General features: G+C 37.0%; 1 pseudogene; it reads left to right on the top strand.

The window, feature by feature from the left end:
• The first annotated feature begins 493 nt into the window (after positions 1-493).
• Positions 494-4,830, top strand: LOC149151079 (putative protein phosphatase 2C 5; annotated as a pseudogene).
• Positions 4,831-5,061: the final 231 nt, after the last annotated feature.

Genomic DNA, 5,061 nt, shown 5'->3' on the forward strand with positions numbered 1-5,061 from the left:
CCTTGTATATCTTTGTCTCAGCTACGAAGGATTAAATCCTTGCTTTTCCATGTGATGTACTGAAATAAAAACTAGCTGTAGAGAATATTGTAAAATGCATCTTGTTGCAAATCTGTCATGCTAATAATTGAGTATTTGACATTTCCAGAGTCTTCTTAAAAATTTCAATATTTCTACAATTGAGGATTGTAGCAAAGCTCAGGGATCAAACTTAACTCCATGCTTATGAGGCATCCGCGTTCTCATAGTTTACTTGCAGCTCATTCTCAGTTTCAATGGGAAGGTGATATATGGTATATTATTGTTGCAGTGGCAGGGGATGGATTTTAATTGTTAGTTGGACCAAAAGAAATTGATGCAAATCAATAATGAAAATTAGATGTATTGGTTCAGCTATAGTTTGCATATACAAAGAAGAAACTGCTCTTTTTCCAGGTTAGAATATTTATATATACATGTTCATCTCAGCAACAAATGATAATTTATCAAAACCATGATTGTAGTTGGCGATTTTGCAGGGATAAGCCTCCTTTGCGCAGTTTTTATGTACCATTACTGGGGAACAAGAAGAAAGAAGGAGTCAGAGGATGGGCCTAATACCAGGAATATTCAGTTGGATGACAATGGAGACTGTTCTTCCAGTTCAGGTAGAGTTGGATGGCTCTGCCTTAAAAAAGTTGATGAGAGCTCAGATGGAAGTGTCTCAGACAATGGAGATCAACAACAAGGAACTTTTGTCACATTAAATGGAGATCTTGACATGGAATTAGATAAGCTACTCAGAGCCTGTGCATATATATTGGGTGCCAGTGGTTATACTATATTGTATAAGGCAGTTCTGGAAGATGGGCTGACTTTTGCAGTAAGGCGACTTGGTGATGGTGGTTTGGAAATGTACAAGGATTTTGAAGCAGAAGCTAAAGCAATCGGTAGGGTTAAACATCCCAACATTGTTCGCCTCCGAGCTTTCTATTGGGGTATAGAGGAAAAACTGTTGGTTTATGACTACATTCCACATGGAAGCTTGGCAAATGCCTATTATGGTGGGTTCTCTTGTTCTCTTTTTTCCATTTCATGTATATCTGTAGGAAATCTCGTTCAATTCGTTTATGCATGGTTGTTTTTTATTTTTTTAACAAAGATAGCCCTTCAATCGCTTGCATATTATGAGTTTCTTGTGGATTACACAATCTCCCCTGTTTAGCTACTATTGGTAATCACAAGCCTGCATATTATGAGTTCCTTATGGATTCCACACTTTTCCCCTATTTAGATACTGCGGGTAACCACTAGATATTCAATGACATTTGATCCCGAGACCTCCTTGAGTATTTGCACTAAAGCATCTTCTAACCAAGCTAATCCTTGGGGCTATCTCTGCTAGATTGTTATCAACTAACCTTGGTGGCATTTGATATTATAGTGAAATTTCATTTGCTATTATTCCAAATAGTCTTCCGGCTTATTCAGAAGTATCCCACTGGCTTGGTAATTGCACAAGTACCTGAAATTGAAGCCATCGCGAGTAAGGTTGATTTCTCCATGCCTTTTAGAATGACCATGTATGAAACTGTAGAACTTGAAAGTCTTTTCTATATTTTCTGAAGGATACAAACACCAGGAATAAGAAAATAAAGGAATTGAAATTGGAATGCCAGAAAATTCCAGGAGACGGGTCCTCTACCTATGTTGTTTTTGCGGTATGTTCTGCTTATGCCCTTGTGGCAATTTATTTAGAAATTTTCTGTTGATTTTGTTTTGTTCAGCTTATGGTTTAGGTTCCTTGGCTGTCGGTCTTTATTTATTGTTTACCAATTAAATATTAGGGGTTTCTTTGTGCGAGCAAAGAGATTTGAACTCGTACCTTGTGCATAACTAAATAGTATTTCACTGTGGGAAAACACAAGGGTTGAGGGGGGTCGTAAAAGAAGTTGTGAATTTGGTTTGGCATGTCTAATTTTCAGGTCTCTGTTCTTCGGAATTTTGTTGGTTGTTGATTTATTAGGACGAAGAAATAAAACGAGCCCTTAAATGCATTTAGGCGCATATTTTTTTTCCCATGTTTGAAAATTGCATTGTATTGTGTGTGAATCAAGAAATGAAATGAGCAAGTGGAGTGATAAATGTTGTTATGTCATTTCAGATCTTCGACAGGCATAATGGATCAGCGGCAGCTCTATATTCAAAGGAAAATCTACTGAAAGATATTATGAGTGTCATGCCAACAAGTTTGAGTAGAGAAGACTGGTTATCAGCGTTGCCAAGAGCCATGGTCGCAGGATTTGTCAAAACCAACAAAGAATTTCAGGTCAAAGGTATATAGATATATGCATGTGGATGTGCCATTAATATTTTGTTAGCTGCATGTCTTGTATATCTTTACTAGTGGCGCTTCCTATCCTTCTTGTTTTGATATCTGTTGGTTTTACCAGAACAAACATCGGGAACCACCGTTACTTTTGTGATAATGGATGGCTGGACAGTCACGGTAGCATCTGTAGGTGATTCTCACTGCATTCTTGAATCGCCTGGAGGGTTGGTTTCTCTTTTAACTGCTGATCACAGGCTTGAGGCCAATCTTGAAGAGTAAGATTCTTGCCATGATGTAGAACAAACCATGACCCTTTTTGCTATACGAGTGTCTGTATTCCTTTGGTCGATGGAAACCAGTCTTTGTTTAGCCAATTTATTGTTTCAAGCTCTTGATTTGTACTGATATATGATATTGTAGGAGAGAGCGCATAGTGGCCAGTGGTGGTGAGATTGGTAGATTGAACACTGTGGGTGGAGCTGAGGTAGGAATCTGCACAATCTTTTGTGGGATATATAGACATAAAGTAAATTTACATACTACAATAAAGGCTCGTAAAACTTTACCGTGCTTCTTTTGTGCAAATTTATGATTGTTGGTCACAATCGGATGTTTTTATCTTCGCTAAAGTGCGTCATATGTGTTCGTTTTAGCTTTGATGAGTTTCTAAGCATCAAATTTATTTACATATGGTGTACCATTCTGCTACAAAATGGCCTATCCTAGACTTACACTTGTAGTTTCTTTCGTAAAAGTACTAATAATTTAAAAATTACTGTGCTCAAATTTTATCTACAAGGCCTCCATTAGGCTTGACATAAAAGCTCTTATATTTTATCTATCTCATGTTTAATGGTCATGCTTGCTTCCAAAGCCATTTTCTAAACTGAATTGTTCTCTTACCAGAATTATCAACAAATTTTTCAACGGTTGTAATTTGGAACATTTTCTTTGTACTTGTAGATTTGACCATTGAGATGTTGGTTGGGAGGTCTCTGTCTGTCTAGGTCTATTGGGAATATGGATGTGGGCGAGTAAATTGTACCTATACCTCATGTAAAACAAGTGAAGGTGAACCAACATCTTTTTCCCTTCTAATCCTTTACCGATTTTATCCATTTACTGGAGGAAAAAAATCCCTGGTCACAATGTGTCTGTTTGATTTAGACTGGTAATTTTTTGTTTCAATAGCTACCAAATGCTGGAGGAAGGCTTATCATTGCAACTGATGGTGTTTGGGATGCATTGAGCTCTAAGAAGGCTACAAATTGCTGTTGAGGCTAGCCAGCAGAACTTGCTGCAAAACATATTGTTAAGGTACAAACACTGTTGACAAGGATAAGCGATCAATGTCACCATCTTTAAGTTTATTTTCTATCCTAGCCTAACCGATTTAGCTGTAGGAGGCTTTGAGGATGAGAGGACTTAGGGATGACACTACATGCATTGTAGTGGATTTGATCCCACCTGAGAAATCCGCACCACCAGCTCCAGTTAAGAAGGAAGGAAAATTTAAGAATTTTTTCAGAAGGAAATCCACTGATTCATCGTCTAAGTCAGTTGAAAAGCAACAAAATATAGACATTGTCCAAGAAATCTTTGAGGAGGGGTCAGCAATGCTCGCTGAAAGGTAGATAGCCATTTCCAGCTTAGCATCCTTATCATTGGATTCAGAACAAAGCATGATAAACTGTATCTGAGTTGCTGCTCCTTGAATGTGGACAATCTATGTTTACAAATTTTTATTAAAATTGGATAATTGTGTTGCAAATTTGAATTGTGGCTATGCATGGGTAATGCCTGCTTATATTTTGGCATTTTTGAATTTTCAATTTTTCAATCTGGTTTTTTTTAAATAATATTTTTCCTGTTAACATATTTAGTTTATACTCGGTTCAGCCTTAGTAAAAGCATTAATCTATTTCTTATGTGTTTTTTGGGTTCTAGGCATTTAATATAGAATGGTGTTTCCTTCCTTTTAGGATTTGGTATGTTATTTATACTGAGGTAAGAGAAGTCCAAAGGAGGCCTTTTTCTGTTATGGCCTTGTATATCTTTGTCTCAGCTACGAAGGATTAAATCCTTGCTTTTCCATGTGATGTACTGAAAAATAAACTAGCTGTAGAGAATATTGTAGAATGCATCTTGTTGCAAGTCTGTCATGCTAATAATTGAGTATTTGACATTGCAGGCTGGGCTCAGAATATACGGTCCAGACAATATCAGGATTGTTCGCTTGTGTTGTCTGTCAAACTGACATCACACCCAGTGAGGGCATTTCTGTGCATGTTGGATCCTTTTTTTCAGGAAATATGCGCTCTTGGGAAGGCCCCTTTCTATGTTCAAGCTGTAACTTGAAGAAAGATGCAATGGAAGGCAAGCGATCATCAAGAGTGACAGCAACATAAATATCATTCAGGTTAGGTTGAATGCACGTCCTATGACCATCTCATGTCATCTCAACTTCTAGACTTTGGAGGCACAGTTCTAGTTTTGTTGTAAATTGGTTGAGTATAAACTAATGCACTCCATTCCACATGTTTCAATGGAGATGGTAGTGATGAGAAAAAAGATAATTTGCTAAAACAATTGGGTTATTATTAATAATAGTGTTAAGAGTTAACTTTTTAAACTATAAATTGACTTTAGTATCCAATTACTTTAATCGACAAGATTGATTTGATTATAATATTTACCTCAACAAAAGTTGGAAGTAGATATTCACATGGGAGAACATGGTGATGAAAGTG

Source organism: Pinus tabuliformis, chromosome 9 (genome assembly GCF_031772625.1).
Source record: "Pinus tabuliformis cultivar Carrire ecotype Pingquan chromosome 9, CPIR1, whole genome shotgun sequence".
NCBI lineage: Eukaryota > Viridiplantae > Streptophyta > Pinopsida > Pinales > Pinaceae > Pinus > Pinus tabuliformis.